This window comes from Leptonychotes weddellii, chromosome 3, assembly GCF_054177405.1.
Source record: "Leptonychotes weddellii isolate Sample4059 chromosome 3, ASM5417740v2, whole genome shotgun sequence".
NCBI lineage: Eukaryota > Metazoa > Chordata > Mammalia > Carnivora > Phocidae > Leptonychotes > Leptonychotes weddellii.
Genome location: NC_138371.1, coordinates 51360107 through 51386367, shown reverse-complemented (window position 1 = coordinate 51386367; position 26261 = coordinate 51360107). Strand labels below are relative to the sequence as shown.

Sequence of the window (26261 nt, the reverse complement as noted above, 5' to 3'; positions counted from 1 at the left end):
AGAATGAGAGAGACAGAGAGCACACGAGAGGGGGGAGGGTCAGAGGGAGAAGCAGGCTCCCTGCCGAGCAGGGACCCGATGCGGGACTCGATCCCGGGACTCCAGGATCATGACCTGAGCCGAAGGCAGTCGCTTAACCAACTGAGCCACCCAGGCGCCCCCTTTATTCATTTTCTTAACCATAAAAGGTCTTGAGTTAAAAGCAACTTACGGTATTTTGAAGAAGCGATACCTCAATGATTTGGAGTCAGTCAACCCTTACAGTTAAAATACTTTGTCCAGCTTTATTAGCTGCTCTTATGGAATGATGACAGATCCATTCCTGCTTTACAGAGCCACGAGCCTTAGGTGCATCAGTCACATAGATGAGGTGAAATGTACCTAGAAGAGCAGTGAGGTAAGGGGATGAAGGAAAGGGAAAGAGACAAAGAGTGGGACCAGGAGGCCCTGCCAGCAGGGTGGGGCTGTGGTCAGTGGGAGAACATGGAGGGAGGGGGAGGGAAACCACTTAGGGAGGTGGCCGACCAAGGAGATCAGAGGGCTCAGAGAACATATTTCACAGGCTTGTTCTGGAGGGTTCAGCTATGGTGATAGCCTTGCTGGCTTCTGGCTGATTAGAATGCAATGACCCGGTGACCCCTAGTTTCAGCAAGGTACCATTCCATTACAGAACTCCTGGAGGAATTTCCACTCTTGCCAGAGGCCTCAGCAAGGAAGGAAGCTGGGAGTCATGCTTTGAGAACTCTGCAAGTTAAGAGGTTGTCTGGGAATGTCCATGTCACTCTGGAGAAAGAAGGGCCCCGTTTCTCACGAAGCAATCATTCCTGGAAGCTGACTTGCTTTATCCATGCTCTATCAATCTGCCACCTTTTAGGAGAACTAAATCTAGTCCAAACATTTTTATAATGCTATTTGATAGTTTGAGACCAAGTCATATTTTATCAGACCCACACTGTCATAGTTCCAACAGAGAGGCTAAAGAACTACCCTCTAAACATGAAGTTAAAAAAAAACCTGTGTTCCTCATTAGCCACAGACTTTATTTATTTATTTATTTTAAAGATTTTATTTATTTATTTGACAGAGAGAGAGAGACAGCGAGAGAGGGAACACAAGCAGTGGGAGTGGGAGAGGGAGAAGCAGGCTTCGCACTGAGCAGGGAGCCCGATGCAGGGCTCGATCCCAGGACCCTGGGATCATGACCTGAGCCGAAGGCAGCCACTTAACCGACTGAGCCACCCAGGTGCCCCTAGCCACAGACTTTAAATTTCACCGTTGGAAATTCCTCAACTTAGCCGAACGTTAGGTGAAACAGCCTTAATCATGGACATTCTCACAACTGTTAATACTTGACGTGCATACTGAGAAATGTTCTCGTCACAAAGTTGGGTTTGTCTCTCTCTGTTGTCCTCAAACCCCAAAACTTATACAACAGTGATAAGAGGACAGAATACGAACAAAAGAATTAGGTGCTCTGAAAAATCCCCTACATCCTGCAGGGTTTGGTACTAAAAACCCAAGGATTCTAAAGTCTAGGAGGCTGGGGCACCTAGGTAGCTCAGTTGGTTAAGTGGCCAGCTCTGATTTTTGGCTCAGGTTATGATCTCAGGGTCCTGGGATTGAGCACCCCCCCCCACTCGGGCTCCACACTCTGCGGGGAGTCTGCATGAGGATTGTCTCTCTCCCTCTGCTCCTCCCTCCACTCACGCTCTCTCTCTCTCTAAAATAAATAAATCTTTAAAAAAAAATAAGTCTACGGGTCTTTTCTGAGCGCAGGAAAATGGTTTCCTCTTGAACAGCAAATCATCTCACCCATAGGTCTCCCTGGTTGATTTCCGCACTGGGTCTCAAAGGTAACAATGCCTTCTCACTTAAGGAGCATTAACTATTTTAGATGTGACCTCACGTAACAGTGAATTATAAACATTAGACATAAAAAATTTGGAAAGGGAGATTCAGCTGGAGAAAATGCTATGCTACTGCATTTTCTTCTTTTAAAAATTTGTATTCCATGTTCATTCCATGATTGCATCAGACATTTAAATAAGGAATGTTCCTCTGCAAATTCCTGAACAGAGATAACTCTTCTAATTTTGGAGCTGGAAGAGACCTTGATCCAATCCTTCAATTTCATGAATAAGGAAAAGAAGATCACGTGACCCACCCGTGCTCATATGAAAGAAATGGTTTATTTTAGGAGTTAAGGAGCTCAACTTAAATGAAATGAGCTAACCAAGCACATGCTCCATTTCCTATTGTACCCTGAATGGAGTTTAAAATTCGAAGCTGGTGTTTAAACCTGAGTGACCACACTTCTATCGCTTCTCCCCCACTTCCAGGCTAAGGGAAGTCGATCTGAAAATGTTCTTAATGACCTTCATTCCCAGGATCACATTCAGTCTTTCCCTCTTGGTGTCATCAGCAGATGGGTCACTCTGTCCAGAATTGGCCCTGGCTGCAGAAAGATGCAGGCTTTACAATTCTAGAGGAATACCAGGCAGTCTGGCTGAAATGGAGAGGAAGAAAGCATAGCAAGAGAAGAAAGTGGCCATGGTCCCAAGAACTTGTTCAGTGTTGCTAGCTGCGGAAAAAAACTATGTTCTTATCACTTTTCCAGAGCCTTCCGTCATGGAATCTCTTCTGGGGATAGCCTGACACTCCACAGATAAGCTATTGCAACTGTCTGAGGGAAGTTCTGGCTCCCTTTTCTAGGAAGGAGGATCCCTGAGAAGACCCGTGCATATTTGTCATGTTAGCTATACCTACAGACCCATCTGTCTTGTACTGAAATGAGCAGCTCACTCTTCACCAGTTCACAAGCACCCAACGGCAGGGCCCTTGTGAAGGACAGTGCCTCTCCCAGGGGACAGCGTTCAGCTTTGACTTGGGTTGAACTGTCCTCGCTCGCTCGCTCTCTCTCTCTCCCGTCTTGCTCTCTAGTTCTATTCTCCCTCCCTCCCTCTCTTTTACAGGCACGCACGCACGCTCGCACACACACACACGCGCACACACGCACGCACACACACGCGCGCACACACGCACGCACACACACAGCCCCACCCCCACTACCTCCCCCTCACGCTCGCGCTCTCCCCAGGCTTTGTCTGGTGGCTCCCGCCCGCTCTGTCTGCACCCCCAGGGCGTCCCGGTCCCCAGCCCCTGGGCGCGCAGGGGGACGTCGCGGCGCCGCAGGCCTGGGGGGACTGGACCGTGTCGACGGCCGGATGTGTGGGACGGGGCGAGACGGAGGCGCACAGCCCCACACTGCGGGAGTCCCCGCCGACTCCCGCGGGTTATTCCCACCGCAGAGGGCCCGAGCGCGCCCCCCGGCCTCCGCCGCAGCCGCCGCGCGAACAAAGGCCGGCGGGCTCGCGGCGCTCCCCCTAGCGGCGGCTCCTCCCGCGGGCCCCGGCGCGGCCTTCAGGGCTTCCTCCGCCGCGCGGGAACGCCCTCGCCACCCAGCCGCCCAGGCGTGTATCCGGCGCCGCGCTTTCTCTCTCTGGCCTCCCGGACGGGGCCCATTTTGACGTACTTGTCGTCCAGTCAGAAAAGAAGCCGTTCACAAGCCCACGTACTTTCCTCAGTGAGACAAAGGAGTAAGTGCTTCCCCTCACTCGGAGGGTGAGGAGCGGTTCAGGGGGCGCACTTCCGTCCTCGGGCTTGGACGCCGCTGCTGGAGGCTTACGTTGTCATTTATTTGCTCCAGCTGGAAGCGGGGGCTCAAAGAAAACCCTTGAAAATTTTTCTGGAAGTGTGTACGGATCTACTGGATGGAGGGACGTATTCCGCTTGTCAGAGCGGACCGAGAGCCCAAGAAACCATAATGAAAAAAATCAAAACACAAAACACACACACCCACAACCCTACCACCCAGTAGCCTCCATGAAAAGGCTGACCACTTTTATCAACCCCAATGCGGGGTCTTCGCGTGGCTAGCGAAGGGTTGGTTCAGAAATTGTCCTGAGCCACATGGGGGGCCGGGGGAGGTCAGTCTCTGGGGATAGCGGATGTGCCCCCAAGTAACCACGGGCAGAGGAAGAGCAGAACCTCTGCGGGGTTCTGGTTTGTGAAAATGACTCAACTTGTTTGGGGGTGAACTTGAAAGTGTGCAGCCCAGATGGAAGGTTTAAGATCGGTTCTGCCTGACACAGCTGTGGTCTCCAAGCTGCCTTTGGATTGAGCCGGGCCACACCCACAGCTGTAGCCAAGCAGTGCTATTTGAAACTCCCCCAGGGCCAGCTGCTGTGAAAAGAACAGTTTATTACACAAAATAAAACAAAATGCCCGCTCATCTTTACAGTTTCACGGTCTGCCTTGGGGAGAAGAAAAGGAGTTTTAGTTTTCACCCCTTGTGCACCAAGTCTGGGGGCCAATTCTGGGAAGATCTGGAAAGTTCCCGTTACGCTGTCGACTCACTGTCTGACCATGGACCTAGCATTGCAGTCAACTGCTTCTCTTTGTGGGAAATGGGGAGAATGACATTTGCCATGGGGATGTTATAGAGTGCCCTGGCCATAAGGCTAGATTCAGATGACATGCTTAATATAATCATTTTGCTCCATCATTTCAAACAAAGATAGCTGAGATTGGGCCACTTGTTTGCCCTAATACTAACTTTAGGAAGTTCATTCCACTGGACTCCTGTTTTTGAAGAGCAAGATTTAAAAGAAACAGGTGAACCTGAAAGGCTGTATAAAATTTGGTTATTGAGGCAAATATTGAAGTTTTTCTTCTCTAAATACAACACAGACAAGAGACAGGGAAAGAATCTTGTCAAATGAAGCATCAGAACAATTGGAGTAAAGATGAAAAGTTCTCTCCCCATAATATTTAGCATATGGGCTAAATGCTCTTTATTTAGTGTTAAGAGGAAAAGAGCCCCCTTGTCCCTTTATTATCTCTCAGGCCCCTACTATACTGAATTAGTCTCTTTGAGCCTAGAAAAACGACTAGTTAGTTTGCACTCTACACAGGCGAATCCAGCCTGATAGTGGGTATGAGAGCATTTCTGTGGTAGTGAAGCATCTGAAAGAAACATGAACTAAGTTGATCAACCAGATGTTTTGTCTACACAATACTAAGCATTAAGATATTTCCCTGTATGTCAGTACTTGGTGTCATATAGATGAAACACTTGGATGGATAATTGAGTTTTTTTTCTTTGTTCAAGTATTTATGATATACTGAAACAGCTGAAGAAGTATTCAGTTCAAAGTTCAGAGGGAGGAAACAGAGAAACAGAGGAGACAAGAGAGGTAAATAAAAGCAAGGACCAGGACCTCCACTGACCTCTGTGGGGTCACAGCCTTCTGGGTACACAAGCAGAGGGCACCTTTTATGAAGAAAAAGGCACTACTTCTTAGTGATAGCAACCCCATGCCAGAACATGTGACTTTGCTTTCAGAGCACGGATGAGGTTTCAGCCTCCATTCTTCCCTCAGCTCCAAGCTTTTGTGCAGTGTGCTAACCATGCAACAGTACTTAGTAGACTTGGAAAGTCATCAAAGGCAGTAGGAGAAATGTTAAGTATTAAGGGACAAGTGGATATGAAGAAAGGGATAGAGTTTTACTTTACTCACAGGCTTCCCCAATGAATGTGCACAGTACAGAGGGCACTCCTGTTAATGTCAATTTTGGCCCAACCAGGAAAATATTTGCCCCCCCCCCTTTTTTTTTGGCATGTGTGAGTACCATTTATTTATTTATTTATTTATTTATTTATTTATTTATTTATTATTTTTAAGTTAAGGAGAGGCTTGCTATTAATTCCAGTCATGTATTTACTGCCTTCTCTATTTGGTGCTGTGTCTGTCAAGTTTTCACTTCCCTGGAATTTTAACTCCCATCTCCCTCCCCACTCCACTCTCCCGTCTGTAACACAAATGCCTTTTTAAATTTTTGCTAGTTTAATTAGTGCATGAATTCATTTTGATTGATGAATTGATGTGGCTTATTGGCATGAAGATTTTCCTTCTCTCCCAGCACTGTATGTAATAGAAACGGCTTGTGTGGGGGTGACACCTGCTTTGATGCTGCAGACACTCTGTTTGATGCAGAAAGGCCAGGCATTCAGCTGTGATTCTCTAGTCTCTGGGGAGATATTTTTTCATAGCTGTTGGTGGAGTGGGGGAAGGCTGGTGGTGAGTAGGAGGAGAGAGTGGTGTGGAAAGTGATGGCTGAGAAACAACATAGCTAAGAATTTAATGTTTATATTTTGTTGGACTGATTTTGAAATAGTCATTGTTCACACCCTGGACCCAGGAGGAAAGGAGACCTTGACTTTCTGCCATCCGTAGTAAGGCATTGTGAATTAGTGCAGTGAGTTGAAAATTTCCAACGCCTCTTGCCAAAGAATTAAGCTGAAATTAGCACACAGTTGGTAACAATTTGATTTCTGGTCTCACTTTAATCAGAGAGGATTAATGGTTAAAATTTTTATTTCTAATCTCGCTTTAGCCTGACTAACAAAAGCTGTCACTTTCATGAAAACTGCTAAATGAAGAGGGATTTATAAGCTCTCTGAGAGAATAAAAGCTAAAGTGCTAAGGCCCACTTTTCAGACCATAAAATTTTCAAATTCCCCCCAATAGTCCCTCACATACTGCTAGAAGAGCTGACTGCTGCTGGGCTCAGTAATGTTTATTGCTGGACAAAGGTGGTGGAAGAACTTGAGTGCATTCTTAATGACTTCAAAACTCCAGATGAAATGCAGTAATCTTCCCGGGGAAAATGAATATTACAGAGCAGAGTAGGAAGTAGGATTTTAATTGTGAATAGAGCATTCCTCAGAGTATTTCATACATTCATATATATGTAATATATACACCTCTTTTTCCTTTTCCTGTTCTCACCTGAGTTAGACCTTCCTGTTACCTTCCCTCCATTTGAGTTCACAGCAAAGTCGTACAACTGGTGGAGTCTGTCCCCACTCTACTAAGATTTTCCGAGTTTCCTTTGAACAGTGTCTCATTGACTCCCACCCCCAACAGACCCTCACTGCAGACCCTTGTCCAGACTTTGCCCCGTCTCATAACCCCACTTCCCACCAAAACCAAGTGTTGTTACAAATCTTTATGCATTTGTTTCTCACTTTTTCATTATGAGTGTCTGGAGAGCAAAGTCTGTGCCCTTACTTACTGTTTGTGCCACTGTGTCCACAGTGTCTTGTGGGCTGAAGGCATGCTCAAGTCAGAGTTGCAGGTGCAATGCCGGGATGCTGGGGAGGGGATTTTCGCATCACGTGAGTAGTGGGACCAGATGGTCTTTAGAGTCCCTTCTACTCCCCAGTTGCATGATACTAAAGCCTTACCAGAAGGGGCAACTGGCTTTCTCATTCCTTTTCTCTAGTTTGGTCGAAAATAAATATGAGCCTTTTCTCCAAGGTTTAATTATCTTCTGATAAATATAATCCTCAATGACTGGACTGCTCCCAAAGATTATACCGCAGAATGAATACCTCTTTAAATAATGGGCTGGGCAAAAAGAATGAATTCTCCAACGTGAAGATCCAAGAACCATCCGCTCTCACAACTCTTTGTTCTTCCAGTCATATTAATTCTTCCTCTCTCATCAAAATGAGTCCGGTATCTGTTATTTTGGAGGAGTCCCTCCACCTCTAATGAATTAACAAGCATCTGAGAATTTAAGTGGTGCCAGGAAACCTTGAAACACCATGGTCCTGGCTCATGGTGGCCTTAATCTTTCCAGTGAGCCTTCTGCTAAATGGGGTGCTATTCAGCATTGTCAGGCAGTACTGGTCAAGGCAGCCCACAGAGCTGCCCTCACAGCTTTCCCTCACCCACCTCAGTCCAGCCATGGGGCACCCTGCCAGCTATCCAGGTCATGGTCCTTACCATCTGTCCACTACTTGGTCTCCCTGTGGGAGTGGGGCACATCAACCACCTCTAACCCTTGGGGTCCTTCCCCTTCCTCATCTTCTCTATGATCCTTAGACAAGAAAAGCCTCCCTATTTTTTCTTAATTCTTAGGCAGAGAAAGACACAACCGTCTTAACTTGTAGTGGATGAGGAGAGATTGGGTAGATTAGTGACACCCTTCATTTCTACTGAAATAAATCTATCTGTATGTATCTATCTACCCATCCATCTATCTGTCTACCATCTATCTCCATGTCTACATCTCCATATCTATCTTAGGTTGATTCAGTATTGAACTCTAACTTCCTGTTTGACAAACACTCTTCTAGTCCACCTTCTTCAGTGGTACCATACCTGTGTTGCCTGGGTTTGCATGTGATTGTATGCAGCAGAAACTTGACTACAGTGGCTTAATACCAAACAGGGGTTTATTTTCCTCATGTAATAAAAATTCCCAGGATAGGCAGTTTAGGGCTGGTGCCGTTGCTCCCTGTCATCACTTGTGTTCTCTCTTCCTAGCCTTCGTGTGCTCCTTTCATCTATATGATTTAAAGTTGGCTGCTTCCAGGCAGGAAGAAATGAGTCAAGCAAACCCTCTCTTCATGAAGCTTTGTCTTTTTACTTAGGAATAGGAGTCTTTCCAAAGGATCTTGCTTGTATCTGTGATCAGAACCATGAACCCTGGTTATATGGGAAGCTGAGTAGATATGTTAATTTTCCAGCCCTTCTAGCAGAGGGCAGAGGAAATTGAGGGAGAGGTGAAGGGATGGAGTGGGTACTGAGTGAGCCATTCTATAGCACCTGTCAAAATGCATGACTTGTCCTACATTATTTAGAAAAAGAAAAAAAGAAAAATCACTTGTGTCAGTATGTGACTATGACTAAAGAGTCAAATGCCTACCCAAAGATTACAGTTGGTGTCATCTTTGAATTAAGATGTCAATGAAGATTGACAGCAGAAGCTGTCATAGCCAAGGCACAGATAGTTGGGAGGGGGTCCTTCCAGGTAGATGGCTATGGTCAAAACCACTGTTTACAAAGGCAGGAGTGACATGAAAGCTCTAAACTGTGGTGAGTCTTGTATACTGCCCTGGGCCTCACAGTGGGGGAGTAGAATCGGGAGGCACCTGTGGGAGAACAACAGGAAAGCATCCATCGCAAAGGCCCCATGACCATGGCTGCACACTGGAATCACTTGGGAAACTGTTTTTAAAAAATACAGACTCCTGGAACCCATCCCCAGAGATTCTGATTTAATTGACCTAAGATGTGGCCAGGGTATCAGGATATTTTAAAACTCCCCAGTTAAGATTCTGAGGCATAGCCGGGGTTGAAGCTCACTCTGTTATATTGTTCTGAAACACAGTACCCCACCTTCCTTAGAGTCGTGCTCGCTCAGTCAGACCTTGGCCCGATGCCATAGCAAACAGTGCCGGATGAACCTGCCTGCAGCAACTCTGGTTACGTCTGCTGCAGCCATGCTGTTGGGCATCAGCCTGCATCCTCTTCAGGAGATGCCACAGGAAAAATGCTTCCAGGTCTCAGTTTCAGGAAATGTGATTCTCCTGAACATTTGGTTTGTTTTTGTCTTGTTGACATGCTGAATCTTATAAATGACTCTGTTTCCCTCTTTATTTTGGCTCCAAGAAAGCTTGGGAGCAACTCTATATTACCATATGGTGTACATTCCTCTCTGCTAATATCATTCTTGGAGTTAGTATTTTCTCATCTAAGAATTTTATTTAGGTTCCCTCAAGTTTTAAGAATAGTTTCCTATTCTATTTCTTTAAGCTGTCTCCAATCTTTGGTAGAATGAGGCAGAGGATTAAAAGAAAGAAAATTTTTAAAAAAGCCTAAATCCCTCACCACCATCCAAGCAAAACCCCTTTCATCCTTCTACTTGCAATTTTTCCAACATTTGAATGTTTAAAATTTTACGTCCTTTTCTCTTCAAAGTTATGCTTGAAAATTTATTTTAATCTGGTTTCATCTGTATAAAACTGTTCTCAATTGGAACTTGGGTGGTAGTGTCCCAAAGAGTAATTTATTCCTGGGTCTCCACCCTCAATGAATGGCCTTAATTCTTCATGGGAGTACTTTACTTTTGGAATTTAAAGATATTAAAATTTAGCGACTTTGATATTCTATTTACACTAGCAGAGCCACTCAGCAGATAGCGTAATGGGTGTTGTTAGAGAATGGCCGTATTTGTATTTTTGCCTCCCATAGCTTCCTCCTGGGTTTATTGTTCAAGGGGTTGTTTTTAATGAAAAGGAGAGCAGCTGCTCTAGCAGTTCATGGTGAGACAGAGAACCAGAAAGCAGTCCTGATTTCATTTCACAAAGACAGCACTTAAGCTTTGATTTTCACTGTTGTCCAGTATCAGTTATTTGTTTACCAGACATGCTTTAGATAGCTACAACCCATTTGTAAGTCACTTATTTTGTACATTATGGCCTAATGTCTGGCAAAGTGTTTCCAAGTTGCCTATTATCATAAAAGTTAAGAACTCTGACAGAGATATTAGGAATCATAATGATACAATATTTATGAGGCAAACTACCAGGTAATATCTAGTGATGGAAAAATAGCTAGCAAGCATTTTCAAAATAAGTTTGCTATTAGTCAGCCACTGCTAACTCATGTAGAGTTAGAAACAAATCAGATGTCCAGGATTAATTTCTAAGCCCTTGCTATGCATCTTTGGGGAGCACACTTGACCTTTCTGGATTCCAGAGCCCAAGGAGGACAGTTAAAACGACATGGGTATTTTAAGGTTCAACTAAGAAGGCAGAGTATTGAACTCATTGTTTAATATTCTGAATTAAAAAGGATAATTAAGAACAGATGCCAGATTCTTGACTTAGGTGCTAATAGGAATATGGCCCCGAGGAGAGGTAGCCTACCTCCAGCAGACCACAGGATCCCTTGCATCTCTTACTTTTTTTTAAAGGTATTGGCAAGTAAGAAAGGACAGATCGGAACGGAAGGGAGGCATTCTATCTTTTTTCCTCCCTACTTTCCAACCTCTGCAAATGTTTTATGCATTTTGGGGAGGAGAGCACTAGGGATGGAAAATTTGGTTTCTGAGCTTCCTCCCCCACCTCTTCTTCTTCTTCTTCTTTTTTTAATCATAGAAGACTCTGGAAGGCAGAAATTTGCAATAGTAAACGTTGGCCTTCAAGGTATGAAATCATGCTGTGAAAATTGTAGAAGTCTCCAAACTACAGCATTGACCATGGCCTTTGTGTAAATTCGATTCTTCGCTTTCAGGGCAGGGACTGTTTCTTGCAGAGTTTTGCCCACCCCTGTCATCATCTCTGGTAAGCAGCAATATTTGTTCCAAGTACTGCTGCTTTCCATTGCCTGAGAGTCCTGTCAAGAGGAAGAACAATAATTGTTACACTGAAGTTACTGCATTTTTGTGACACTAGCTAAAATGACTTGCCTTATGATCAAAACTAAGAAGGGAAAGATACCCTTTACAATCTGAGATCCAACCCAGCTCCAAATAAAATTTTTCAATTGCAATGTGATGTCCCAGTAGTAATTTGGTAGCAAAATCTCGAGATTTTTCCATTGCATTTTTCTCCCACTGTCTACCAAGGGAATGTAGAGAAATTTCAACTCAAGCAAAAGAACTCCTCTGCTCAGGCTCCATCCTCTTGCCTCTTGTGTTGCCCAGTACTGCGGGTTTCTGGATTTTATATATTAAAGAACCCAGGAGCTCAGGGTTTCCAGAGAGGTTGCCTAGATGGATAAATGTGCACAGACCGCCCCTCTCTTCCTCCTCCCTGCTGGGTTAGTTCTGTCTTAGGGCAGAACTAGTTTCTCTGCTAGTCACGGAGACATGTGCCAGGCCCTGGACAACCCAAGCCTACTTTTGGACACATGGAACCGGCAGGGGGCAAGATGGCCACTCAGCTTCCCTGGCTTCATTAGGAAACATGCTGTGTACGGTGTGAGGCTTGGAGAACTGAAGGGTGTGGGTTGGTTACTAAAGAGAAGAAAACTACACTACTCTCTGAAGCAGTCAGATGATTTCTCTTGTGCAGATATTTGCACAAGATGCTGCCTGGACATCTCTGAAGGCATGAGAGTAGCAACAACGAATAGACACATCCCGAAACCCACGGTCCCTTTGGATTTAGCTTGAATACCTTGGGGATTTTTAGGTATGAAGAAATGTGCTTTCTATGGCAGACAACGACCCCAACTACCAGTGTTGCTGGAGCATCTGAATCTATTTCCCAGGCACCATGGCATAGTGGTTGTGAATGTGGGCTTGGAGCCAGATGTGATAAATGTGAATCCTGGAACTGGGAGGTGGGGTCAAACTACATGAAGGAGGGAGGAGCAGCTCCCCAAAGAAAAACTGAGGTACCTCAGAGAGGAAGAAGTAGCAGTTCCAGAGTAGGTCAAACCAGCTCTCCCCCATTCTAGTGCTGTAAACTTGAGCACGTTATAGAACCTCTATGCACATCGGCCTCTACATCGGGTTAATAGTACCTTTTGGTGTGTGTTCTTGAAAGAACTCAATGAGATTAAATTGTAAAAACGTATCTAAAGTACTTAAGACATAGCAGGCTCTCAATAAAAGGGAAATGAAAAAAATTAGATCTGGCATATCTTTCTCTCTCTCTTCATATTAGACATTTTCTAAGGTTCTTTGGACTTGGGTTCCCCCTTTACATCGCTCTCTGAGCCAGTGAGGTCTCCTGAGCTCAACATAAAGAACCCCTTCCAGTTACAGCTTTGAATCTGGCCAAGGAATGAAACTGTTTTTTTTTTCTGTTATGTGTTTATTGTTGTGGTTATGATTATTATTAATTTGCCATCAAAAAAAAGTGCATCCTTAATGAGTCAGTCTGCATCTCATCTCCACATTTTCAAATCAAAGCCCTGAAACGCACAATGCAGCTTGCTGGGGAAGCAGCCTTTTGAGTTTTGTTCGTGTAACTCATGCAAAAAAATGTTCTCCACGATCTGCCTCCCTAATAATTCTTGAGGGTTGAACTTATGCTCAGATAGTTACATCTGGTTCTATAGTTAACAAATAGGTCAGGAGGAAAAGGAGGAGTGAAAAAAACCATCCAGGCCCCCGTCCCTCGTTTTTTTCTCAGTGTGAAGTCATTTGCTTTTCTTTCTAGCCCGTACCAAGTCCTCAGAAGTTGAGCCAGGCAGATGGTGAGGTTATAACTTGGGCAAAATGTGTTCTAATGTTATCAGCTTTAAAGGAGCACATGGAGCAGAGAGGAAAGATGGTTTGTGGTATTTTTGTTTATTAAATTTGATGGTTGGATTATGACATTTATATTTATTAAATGTACAGACTCTCATCCATCACTGTTGACAGTCAGATCATGTCCTCTGTGGTTGGCATAGCTGTCTCTTCCTGCAAAGAGATCTAACACACATTCTTATTTGGGAGACTAAGAAGAGGTGGAGAAAAAAGAAGATCCGCCCTTTAGTACCACCACCCCGGGGAAATGGGAGTATGAGATAAGTATTATTGTGTTTGATTCTGTCATGTTAAGACACATTTTCCTTGTTTGGTCTGTGAGCCGGTTTGATGGTGCTGTGGAGGAAACCCTTAATGGCATGGGAGCAGCATAGCCAGTGAACCCAATGCAGGAGAAATACATAGAACGAGGGCTCTCAGCTTTGCCCCATTAAAATCCTGGCATCAGCACTGGTTGAAAAAAAATGTCGCGAGGGCTTTGTCTGGTGGCTAGAGCACGTTAGCAGCCAGGCATCTTCATTCTGCTCTGGGTTTTATTACCTACCAGATGTGGGCTTCTTGGATGTTTTATTAGAGCACCAGGTGAGCTGATGAAAGGACAGCACTCCAACTGCCTTCCAAATGACTCCCGGTTCCCTGGAGTTTTGTTTACATGTAGGAGGAGACAGGAGCAGGCAAAGCTTAGAAACAAGAAGGCACTGTCACCCACACAGTGCCTCGGTAGGTCTGAAGGGGAAGGAGATGATATGCTTGCTTAAGGCTTACGGATCTTTTCCAGAGTATTACTTAAAGATGTTTTTACAGCCAGTGTGCAAATGAATGAGACACATGGGTTCAATCTCTTCAGCAACATATGATTCCAAAAATAAAAAGTTCATTTAGGTTTGAGCAATCCCAGTACATTTGGAAACCAGTTAACCCAACATGTTGCCTGCACAACCTGGAAATCTTTGAATTATAAGTATTTAAGATACTAACCTGGAGAAGAGATTAAGTCCTTTTCATTTCTCCTATTCCCCCCCGCCCCCCCCCGCCTCCTTTTTAGGGCTAATATTGGGTTCTAACTCCAATCGATAGTGTCCTAGGTGACCTTTTCTAATGCAGGCTCACGTGCAGTTGCTGTGTCTGAGAAAGATTTCAAGCAGTAACAAGCATTTACATAGGCTTCACACAGATTTTGACTGCCAGGTATTTCCCTTCTCTTAGGTTGACTTAGGACCTGGGAAGTAGTTTATAAGAGTACCATATACTAATCTCATTCTTTTTAAGTCAGGAAAATAACTGTTCATAAGCATTATAAGTCATTAATAGAGCATCTTTTGGGCATAGCTCTCGCCTATGCATTATGGGAGCTATTAAACAACTGTAAAGGGCAATTTATCTCTAGAGAGTTTAAACAAAACATGCTAAAAGCCAGACCTCTACAAAGAGGCATAATTTCCTGCTAGATTGTGTGTGTTTGTGTGTGTGTGTGTGTGTGTGTGTGCATCTGATCACATACATGGACTGTAAACATTTCCAAGGGTGGGAAAGAGTGCAGGTCCTGGGTGTTAACAAGGCAGAGGTCATGAGTGCACTCCCCACATGGACCACTTGGCTCTGCTCCATCCCACTGCCACAGAGGGCCTCTCAGAGTGGGAGCTAAGATCCCTCTGACTATTCTGCAGTTCACATGAGTAAAGCCAGGCCTCATTTATGGAGGGGGGCGGGGACCCTAAGTCTTTTCTGTCTCTTTCTTGAATAAAAGCAATACTATGCAAGATATAATTTTAATTGTGCACACAATATAATTCTCATATGCTGCTTGGATGCATGGAGTGAATATTTGTGAGCACATACTATCTGCAAGGGTATATACATACATATCTCATACATATATAAGCACATACATCTATTTTCTTCTCATTTGATTCTCACAACAACTCTCTGAAGTCAGGATTTAGCATTGCTATGTAACTGCTACAAAATCTAAAGATCAGAGCATGGTATGTAGTAGGTGCTCAATAAATCTGTGTTGAATGAATAAATGAATGAAACTCAGGTTATAAATCTTGCTTTTGCTCATGGCCATAAAGTAGGCAAGAGGCAGTGGTAGGATTCTGGCCCAGTTCATATGGCTCCAAAGCCTGCTTTTGTCTTGGCAGTGCACAAGACAGACAGCACAGTCAGGTCACTGCACTGCCCAGGAAACAGAAGCACGTCTGAGAAGATGTCTCCATCCCTCCACCTGAGTGTTGTGTTGCAGATGCAGCCATAGCTGTGGATCTTCCAGTGATTCCTTCTTCAGCTGGAACCTGAGCTATGGAACAGAGACTGGGAGAGTACTGTGCTTGGAGTTGCTCCGTTCCTTGGAAAGACTTGCAGCAATGCCAGGTGAGGGAGCAGGAGGTACCGAGGGTGTGGTGGCAGAGGTAAGCATTGCCGACCCGGGAGCAGTCCTGAAATCTTTGATCCGTGTTTGGTTCTGCTAGTCACTAGACTCCTGACAAGTGGATTTCAGGGTTCTGTAGGTTGAAACACAGCAATTCCACACTTGGGAGGGAACTGCTATTTTATTGCCCCAATTAACTGCTTTATTTGTTTATAAATTCTTCCCTTTTCTGTTTTATGATGCAGTTGTGGTGTGTTTAATGGAACTGCAAGATTAAGACTGGCAAGATGACTGCATGTTATGTTTCCAAAGCTAATAAATGGTTTGAATCCAGAATGTTTGTGGCCCTTTCCAAAAATATTTGGTTTCTCTAAAAAGCAACAGCTGTTGGGAAATGGATAGAAGTTTTTGCTGTAGTGTGTATAGCATTTTATTTAATGCTTTCATTCCTTTGGGGAATTTGCCTGCCTGATAGCAGATGAAACAACAGGGACTTTAGCAAAATATAAAAATTCATGATGTTAAAAATCAGCAAGTTGGATGTTAAATTTAAAAGTCACACATGAAAACCAAAAATCTCTTTCTAAAAATACTTCTTGCTGAGTGGAAATTTTTTGCTTCTGTGAGAACAGGTATAAATTATTTAAAATTCACTTTCCACTAATATTTCTATTGTATGTTGCAGTTTACAAAGCACACACATACTTAAAATTGGGTTTTACTGCAATTCTACTAAGCAGCTTGGGGACAATGATTTTCCTTGTTATAAGTGATACAGATGAGGCCTCAAAGGAAGAAGAGACTTGCCTGAAGTCAGGCAGCTCACCAGGAGTGTAACCAGGGTTAGTATAGAATTTTGCAGTGACTTGCTCAGTGCTGTCATTTTCAATTGCCTAACTATCAAGTAGTACCATTATCAAATGGATGATATGTGGGCACTGGGATCTGGCCAAGATATCATTGCTCCTGCAAGGATGCTGTTGCCGCCCCTACAAACCCATCACTCACCTACTTCCCTCATCCCAGTGGGGGAAGCATCACCTGGCGAAGTGCGGTCACGTGCTCAAGCCTGGCTCCTGGGGGTGGGGCCAGAAGAGTTCTCTATGCTTGAGCTGCCCTCAGGATGCAGGCCCCGTGTCCCGCGAATACAATACATAGGGCATCGTTTGTCCCACACAAGAGAGACGGTTGGATTCTGGATAGAGCAATATGGAGTAATAGTACGCCTGCCCGAGAGGGCAAGTACAGACCAAATTGAAAAGGGCAGACCAAAATGAAGACAGAGGTTTTTTCCTTTCTCCCTCCCTCCTTTCTTCCTTCCCTTTTTTTTTATTCTCCCCAAATGATCAACCGAGAGGATTACGAAAGAAAACTACAGGAAAGAGTTCCAATTTCAGTGAACCAAAGAATCACTGGGGAACTTAATGAACATGTAAAACCCCAAGGCCACAGCCCTGAGATTCTGATTTCATAAGTGTTTTTAACACTTGTCAAAAGTAAAAGTAATCCCCTAAACTAAAACAGCTTGGATATTCTAGAATGTCCATCCTATTGCTTTTTAAAGACAAACACAGCAAGCTGGTGTCCTAAAGGCAATCACTCCTGATTTTGGCAAGCTGCTAAAATTGTTATGTCTAGAGTGAGGCTCAGCAGTCTGAGTTTTTAACATGGCCTTAGGTGATTCTGACCCAGGTGGTCTACAGACTTCATTTTGAGAACCCCAACCTAATGAGTCAGAAGGTTCACATAGGGCAACTCTGCTTGGTTGATAGCCAGACAAATCATAATCCAGCTCAGCTCTGACCCCTGCTTCTGTTCTCTATTAAATGGGCTTCATCTCACCCCAGGCTGGCAGGCTTTGCCTGCACTTGTTGCTTCCTATCTTCTGCAGGGCAGCGACCCTAGGCATCGACACCATCCGCTGATGCAGGCCCTGCCTTGGCCTCCAGCAGCATTGGTGCTCAGCAGTGTGCAGGGATATCGACAGATTCACTGTACTCCAGGGGAGAGAACTGGACCCAAAGGGAAGAAATTTAGTGTTTTGAGTTTTACGTGTGACGCCTGCCACTACCATGGCAGAGGTTGAAGGATTGGTGAGAAAAAAAGAGAGAAAGAAGGGTAAGATAATATAATTGTATCTTTCCTTACTTTATGATTTATATAGAGCTTTCTGTCCTTCAAAGGGCTTCTAGAAAAAGATGGATGTGTGATAAAATGTCCTGGGTTAAAAAAAAAAAGAGAGAGAGAGAGATTGAGAGAGATGGAGGGCAGAAGAGGTGCGGATGAAACCATAAGAGGCAAGAAAGCATGCCTGGGTTTTCTCAACATGGCGTGTCCTCTTGTGAGGTTCACCATGGCAGGGGAGGTCATGGTAATGCCCTCCAACTCCCAGAAGAGGAAAATTGTCATAGCAGAGAATGTAATACGATTGTCAAATGTACAGGGGATCCCCTGAGTTGATTATGAAGTATGAGTCCAGAACTGTTTTGTAACCGTTTAAAATGCTGCAAAATTTTTATTATCCCGGGAAATAATTTTTATTATCCCGGGAAATAAGTGCCATATACAGGTGATCTGTGCTCCCATCCTCTGTTCCTAATTCACTTGATTCATATTATGCCTTCCAACACTGTTTCTCTAAAAATTTTTCTAGCTCTTCTGGCATGAGTTAGGAAGCAGTGGGCCAGGGGTCCAGGCCCTGTGCCCATCTCCTGGGCTTGACTGGCAACTTGCAGTGTGACTTTGGAAGACTCACTCAACCTCTTTGGGTTTCGGTTTCCTCATCTGTAAAAAAAAGTGGTTGAAATAATAATCTCCACACTCCTTCTACATCTAACACTCTGGATTCCCCTAATATATTCAGGGTACTTTTGAGAGAACTTCCTACCCTTTGCATGAAAGACAGAATAAAAAGGCCACTATTTTGAACACTAGACATGAGGAGATTTCTTCTAACAGTAAGTGGACTAATGGGTTTGCTCTCTGTATTAATTTGCTAGAGCTGCATAACAAAATATCATAGACTGGGTGGTTTAAAAAACAGAAATTTGTTTTCTCATAATTCTGGAGGCTAGGAGTCTAAGATCAAAGTGTTAGTGGGATGGGTTTCTTCTGACACCTCTCTCCTTGGCTTATAGATGTCTGTCTTCTTACTCTATCTTCACCTGGTCTTCCCTTTCTTTGTGGTTATTCTAATCTCCCTTTCTTGTAAGAATACTAGTCAGATGAGATTAGATTAGGGTCCACCCCTAACTTAATTGCCTTTTTAAAGATCTTATCTCCAAATACAGTCACATGCTAGATACTGGGGTTGGGACTTTAGCGTATGAATTTGGGGGAACACAGTTCAGCCCCTAACAGTCTCCACACCGGGGGATCTTGGGGAGTATGGAGAACGTTGTATTCTTTGGCTGGCTTGAGCAAAGCCCCAGATTAGATGAACAAAGAGGAGGATTAATGAACTCTTGAAGCCCTTGCCAATTCTGGGAATTTGCGATATTGTATAAAGCTCCTCAAAACCAACACCTCATTACCAGGAACATGAATAAAGAAGGGGCAAAAAGAGCAAGGCTGCAGGAAAATAAAAACAGCAAATGATTTGTATTTCATGGAAAGCAAAGATGGAAAAGAACTTTGAAGCATTTTCATTTGGGGCAGTTTCATTACATCATGAGGGCAGAGGTACTTTATCACCCAGCCATTATTGTTTGATCTGTACCTGTAGGTGAACTTTTAGAGAGAATAAGAGTCTATTTCACATAAATCCCACTTTAAGCAAACACAAAAGCAGGATCCTGCTGAGGACAAAGGAAAAATTCATGATGCAATCCATGTATCCTCATGGGTACTCTTTTATGCCTGAGAAAGGGGAAGAAGAATTCCTTTCCAATATCACTGTGAAAGAATACTTACAGATTACTCTTTCTGATTATTTGGACAGTAAAAGCAAGTAATGAGTCTCACACCACAGATCTCTGGCTTTTATTGCCCCAATAATCCATTTGTCTCCTTAGGTATGTTTTCAGCAGCACAGAGTACTGGAAAGAGAATAAATGCTTACTGTGTTCTGGTGCGCAGGCCTGCGTCCAGGCCATTCCTCCCTATGGCTTCTTATGGCCAACGGTCCACTGATGATCAGCACCTTTGTTTTACCATTGGGAGAAGATGTACATGGTATTCACAGTGAACTTCTCATTAGACTTTTGAGGTCATCTACCCTCATCTGCAGAAAATTATACATCTTCCTCAAGGAACACTTACCACCCCTCAATGAAAATATATTTCTTTAATAACTAAAACAGCCCACTATATCTAGCTTTAAACACACACACACACACACACACACACATACACACACACACACAACTAGTTTGGATGGTTATCTTTGACATTTGCTTATTTGTATGTCATTAACTCTTCTGGAAACCATTTCTTCACCATACTTTCAGCTCACTCTAGTGAAGAGCCGTGGGCTCTATATCAGTTTTCTATCATTGCTATAACAAATCACCCCAAATTTAGCAGCTTAAACAACACAGATTTATTCCCTTACAATTTTGTAGGTCCAAAGCAGGTCTCACTGTGCTAAAATCAAAGTGACAGTAGGGTTAGGGGAGCATCCTTGCCTTTTCCAGCTTTTAGTGGTTACCAACGATTCTTGGCTCATCCTTCTCTTTCTCCTTCTTTGAAGACAGAAAGGCTATATCTCTCTGACTCCTCTACCCTAATCACATCTGCCTCTGACTCTCTGATTTCCTCTTTTACTTTTAAGGAGACTGGGCCCACCTGGATAATCTAGGATACTTTCCCCATCTCAAGGTCCTTAACCTTAATCATATCTGCAAAGTCCCTTTTGCCATGGGAGGTTACATATTCACAGGTTCTGGGGTTTAGGATGTGAATATCCTTGGAGGGCCATTTTTCTGCCTACCACAGTTTCTGACCAATTTAGCTGTGCATTCTGACCTCCTCATTTGTAAAATCACGAGAAGAGATGCAATTTCAAGGCAGATTCTTGTTCTTGAACAACCCATTTCTCCTCTTCTGTTTGCTCAGAGTGCAATGTTTCTTTCAAATCATGTAGCAGGAGGGAGAGGAGCTTACCCTTAGAGCCTCACCAGGTGAGGCATGGGGTCTGTCAGGAGATCTTTTCCTGTCCATCCAATCATGCAAACCAGTAGAAATCTCCATGCCACTTTAGTCATGACCTCTGATGTGAACCAAATATATATATATATATATATGCATTTATATATTTATATTTATGTTTTTAGGCAAAGCCTCTCCTGAGCCCCCTGGGCCTCCTGAGACTGGTCTCTTGGTTCTCATATCGCCCAGTCAGTATCTCTCCATCAGAGCACTTGTCATGCTTTACTGTATTTACCTGTTTTCTCATCTGTTGAGGTGAACAACTGGAGGGCAAGAACCCTAAATTTTTTGTTAAGCTCCCAGTGCCTGGCACAAGGCCTGGCATATGAGGAGTTTAATAAAAATTTGTTGAATTCATGAAAACTCTACAAAAAATTCCTTCTCAAAGTTTTTTAAGCCCAGCCTCTGAGGTAAATGGGTGGCCTGGCATACATATAGGAGATAGAATAGAAATCTGAAGACAATTTATTTTCCCAGAGTTTTAATATTGGATTAATTAAATTGTAGACATTCAGAATTGTTGTTATGGTTGTTATAAAACAATCAAGGGGACAAATTATATATATTCAATGATTAAATTTTCAACACAATATTAAAACTTACCAATGGTAAACCAGGGATGCAACATAGTGTTCAGGAAAGCACTCTGATCTAGGATTTAGAATACTTGAGTATTGGTTAAGTAAAGTAAGTAGCTGTGTGATTTGGAGCAAGTCATTTGCTATCTCTGAGATCCTGTCCTTATCGCTAAATGATTCTGTTTGATGATTAAGCGATGGTCAGGGACCGAAATGCTGACATGGTCTCCTTATTCTAATGCGATGTGACTCAATCTTTCCCAAAGTGTGGAATATGGAATAAGGACCACTGGGGGTGTGTAACGTGATTTTAGGGGTGCATGAATGAATATTATTAATTTTAACAGTTGTTAATTGAGGGGCACCTGGGTGGCTTAGTCAGTTAAAACTCTCACTCTTGATTTGGCTCAGGTCATGATCTCAGGATCACAAGATCGAGCCGGCGTCAAGCGCTCGTGCTGGATGTGGAGCCTGCTTAAGATTATCTCTCTTCCTCTCCCTCTGCCCTTCCCTCAAACCCCCGCCCCAGGCCCCTCCGCTCGCACTCTCTCTCTCTTAAAAAAAATTATTAATGGAATTCATTGAGCTGAATAACTTTATTGAATTTATTGGTTTGAACACCATAACATACAATTAGGAAATAGCATTGTTTTAATTCCCTTAGTGCCTTCGCGCTTGTTCTGTCCAATCTTTGTCTTGCTGTTGGATGATATTCTAGACCAGTTTCATAACTTTTTAAAATTACTTTCAGGTGATTAGTTTTTCCATGGAGAAAACAGTCTCACATTCACGTATTAAAAATTCCAATCACATGAAAATCCAAATTTCAATCTCATCCAATTCAGAGTTTTTATGCTCCACCATCTGACCCTTGATCCTGAAGACCAGTAGCAGGAAAAAGGAATGATGTTTTATTTTGTTCTTGATTCATAGATTCCAATTCACAGTGTTGCTCTGGCCCTTTCAGAGTCAAGGCCAGGAAGAGGAAGAGGACTAGAGGAAAATAGAAAGACTGGCTTGCCTGGAGCTGTTGGAAGCTTGTGATCATTGCCTTTCCTATGACAGAGGCCCAAACTGGCTCCCACTGGGCATGTTTTTATGAGACCTTTGGAGTTGCTCCCACCACTCTACTGAAGACCATTCCCTAAAGCTGATGGACTATCTCTCCAACTTTGTATGACACTCCTATGGCTCCTATCTTTTGGCAGTTTATCCCAATTGGCCTTTTCCCACTGGGGTTCTCTCATCTCAGGTAGATCTTGGGCAGCTTCCTTTCAAGATAGCTCCAACCTGAGTACTTGCTGGGGCAACATACATGTGGCTCGCAGGTGCTCACATACCTTGCTCTGTCTGTCATTTATAGAAGTGCAGCTTGCTCTGTTTGACCCTCTCTCCTTGTGCTGCTGCTTGGGGCAACACCAACTAGCCTCTTGCCCTCTGAGTTCTTTAGTTCCTGCAAGTTCCAAAGAACACAGTTTGGGGTTCTCCCAAGAATTCACTAATGCTTTGTAACTGCCCAAAGCTGGCATCCAGCTAGGGAGTAAGAGGCCAGCCTCTATGTGTGACAAGTATCATCAGTCACTATGCTTTTCTTGAGGCCTAATTTCTTTGCTTAAGGGAGGGAGAAGAGCATTGAAGAAAGAAAGGAAGACCCCCATAGTACTGTCTACTCCAGTAAGGTATCGCCTGTTGATGAATCTTCAACCTTGTTTTGATAGCACTAAAAACTCAGCTTGGGCACCCATTGACACCTTGCTTTAGATTGCTGGGGTACTTCTTATCAGTTTTTTAAAGCTTTGAAACTTTAGCCAAAATTCTGAGGTGGCAGAAAATGTCCCCCTTTGCACCTTGTTATGTCTGTGTCAAAAGCATATATAACTTATCAAACCTGTGATGTTGTAGACATTATTGTTGAGAGTTACAATAGATACAAAAAATAGGAAGCTTAAAGAAAAATGAAATAGATAATAGCATAAGTGGCTCACAGATATGGCAAAATCCATCATGGCAATATTCTTTTTTTTTTTTTCTTATGTTAATCCCCATACATTACATCATTAGTTCTAGATGATCATGGCAATATTCTTAAGCCATCATGCTAAGCAGGAGAATATAAGGCTGAGGCAGCATATTCTCCCTCTTTCCAGGTCAACTGTGACAAAAACAATGCTTATTCAGGACTAAAGACCAAACTTTTACTCCTTTGTAGCTAATCTAAAATGAGACATTTCCTTTATCAACTTCATGGTCAGTCCCTCCAAGGTTTCTGAGTAAAAGTGAGAAGATGCTAATTCTAAGAGAGTACTCTATTAGGGTGAAAAATTATTATAAAATACAAAATAAGTACTAAATAGGATGGTCGCATACAGAATTATAAAAACCTCTATAAATAATTGAACTAAAAATAAAAATAATTGAATTTCTTAAAGATTGATTTAAATGGTCTGTATCTTTTTTCTTGATTACTTAAGGTAGTATAAAGCAATATATTGAAAATATCAACAAAAGATTTAAAACCTAGATTTCTATGAAGAAGAGGCTTTGTAGGTGAAAGAGCACTGAATTTAGAATAAAAAAATTCCAACTCTGCAATTTACCTACAGATAGTATGATCTTGGGGAGGTCCCTGGGCCTCCCTGAGCCATGTCGATAGAATCATACCTCAAACACATTGAAAATGTGCAAGCATTAAGTAAGATAATGCATATGAAACAGAACAATCTAAAGAGTCTAATACAGTGCTTCACCAGTCAATAGAGGAGAGATATTAATTTTAAAAATTTTCATTTAGGTGTAATATGCATATAATAAAATGTACCAATTTTAAGGTGTGATTTGATGTGTTTTGACAAATATATATAATCATATGTCTGGCACTACAGTGATGTTATAGAACATTTCCATAACCCCCCAAATTCTATTGTGCCCTGTTGACATCACTTCCCTCCCATTAAATCCTTGCTTTAATCTTTTGTACAATTTCATATAAATGGGATCATGCAGTGTGTAGTTTTTTGTGTCTGGCTTTTTTCACTTGGCATAATGCTTTTAATGTTCATTCTTAATGTTGTACATATTGGTAGTTCCTTTTTATTACTGAGTAATATTTCACTATGTGGATACATAACATTTTGTTTGTCTATTGACCAATTGGTAGGCATTGGGCTTATTTCCAGTTTCTGGATATTATGAAGAAAGTTACTACAATCATTTGAGTACAAGTCTTTGTATGGGTGTGTTTTCATTTTTATTGGGTAAATACCTAAAAAGTGGGATTGCTGGGTTGTATAATAAGTGTATGTTTAAACTGATAAGAAATGGCACAGTGCTTTCTAAAGTGGCTGCACCATTTTGCATTTCCACTACTCATGAATGAAATTTCTAGTTGTTCCATATCCTCAGCAATATTCAGTATTGTAGGTCTTTGTAATTTTAGTTAACCTAGTAGCTGTGGAGTGATATCTATTCTTTTTTTTTTTTTTAAGATTTTTATTTATTTATTTTAGAGAGAGAGAGGGCAGTGGGGAGAGGCAGAGGGAGAGGGAGAGTAGACTCTCTCCGAGCTGAGTGCATAGCCCAATGGGGCTCAATCCCACAACCCAGAGGTCAGGACCTGAGCTGAAACCAAGAGTCATCACCCAACCAACTGCACCACCCAGGCACCCTACGATATCTGTTTTAATTTACATTTCCTTAATGATGAATGATGTTCAGCATCTTTCATATGATGATTTGTCATTTATGTACTTTCTTCAGTGAAGAATCTGTTTAAACCTTTTGCCAATTTTTAAAATGGGTTATTATCTTGCTTTTGAGATCTAAGAGTTCTTTTATATGTTCTAGATAAACACCCCTTATAGAAATGTGCTTGCAAATATTTTCTCCTGGTCTGTGGCTTGCCTATTCATTTTCTTAGTAAAGTCTTTTGAAGTGTACAAGTTTTGGGTGGTTATCCTATTGAAACAGGATGGATTCCTCCCCACCAAATTTGATTTAGGTGTTGAGACCACTACCAGGAAGGTATGAAAGGATTATTACTCAATAATGAGACTTTCTGGGGAGAGCATGGCAGGCTCCTAAGCAGGAGAAAAAGTGGCTTGAGAGAGACAGGGAAAAGAGACTGGTGTTGTTTGTACTATGTTTGGGGAATGGAGCTGGAGTGAGGGTTCCTGTGCACGAGAGCCAGGGTTTGCATGTTTTGAACTTTCTTTTGGCTACAAAGGTGGGAGTTCCTGGGCTCCTACAGATAGGAGCCCAGGGACTCCTATAAGCTAGCCCAGATGTGGGGCAGAAGGGGAAGGTAGAATGGTGGGGTTTGAAAGCTGTCAGCTGTCAAAATCAAACATCAAAATGGAGTCAGACTTTTTCTTTTTGAGAGAGAGAGAGCATGCACACAAGCGGGTTGGGTTGGGGTGGTGGGCTTTGGGGGGTGGCTGGAGGGAAAGGGCAGAGGGAGAGAGAGAATCTTAAGTAGGCTCCATGCCCAGCAGCATGGAGCTGAATGCAGGGCTTGATCTCACGACCTTGAGATCATGACCTGAGCTGAAATCAAGAGTCGGACGCTTCTTTGATTGAGCCACTCAGGCACCCTTTGACACTTTATTACAGTTTAATTTTTTATGAAGACCAATTTGGTGTAGTTTTTCTTCTGTGGCTCATTTATTTTTGTGTGTCCTAAGAAACATTTTCCTAATTCAAATTGAATTTTTTTCCTATATTTTCTTTTAGAAGTTTTATCATTTTATTTTTTAAATTTTTTTTAAAGATTTTATTTATTTATTTATTTATTTTTTATTTATTTTTTTTATTCTTATGTTAATCCCCATACATTACATCATTAGTTCTGGATGAAGTGTTCCATGATTCATTGTTCGTGCTCAACACCCAGTGCTCCATGCAGAACGTGCCCTCCTCAATACCCACCACCAGGCCAACCCATCCTCCCACCCCCCTCCCCTCTAGAACCCTCAGTTTGTTTTTCAGAGTCCATCGTCTCTCATGGTTCGTCCACCCCTCCGATTTCCCCCGCTTCATTCCTCCCCTCC

General features: G+C 42.9%; 1 long non-coding RNA gene across 3 annotated transcripts; it reads left to right on the top strand.

Moving 5' to 3' along the window:
• The first annotated feature begins 3461 nt into the window (after positions 1 to 3461).
• On the top strand, positions 3462 to 23228 carry LOC145720791 (uncharacterized). Of its 3 annotated transcripts, none has more exons than XR_014143999.1 (3): positions 3462 to 3596; positions 15264 to 15492; positions 22184 to 23228. It is a non-coding gene; the product is annotated as an uncharacterized LOC145720791 (long non-coding RNA). The 3 variants fall into 3 exon arrangements; XR_014144000.1 differs by lacking the exon at positions 22184 to 23228 and adding an exon at positions 17346 to 17601; XR_014143998.1 differs by lacking the exon at positions 22184 to 23228 and adding an exon at positions 15736 to 15814.
• The last annotated feature ends 3033 nt before the right edge of the window (positions 23229 to 26261 follow it).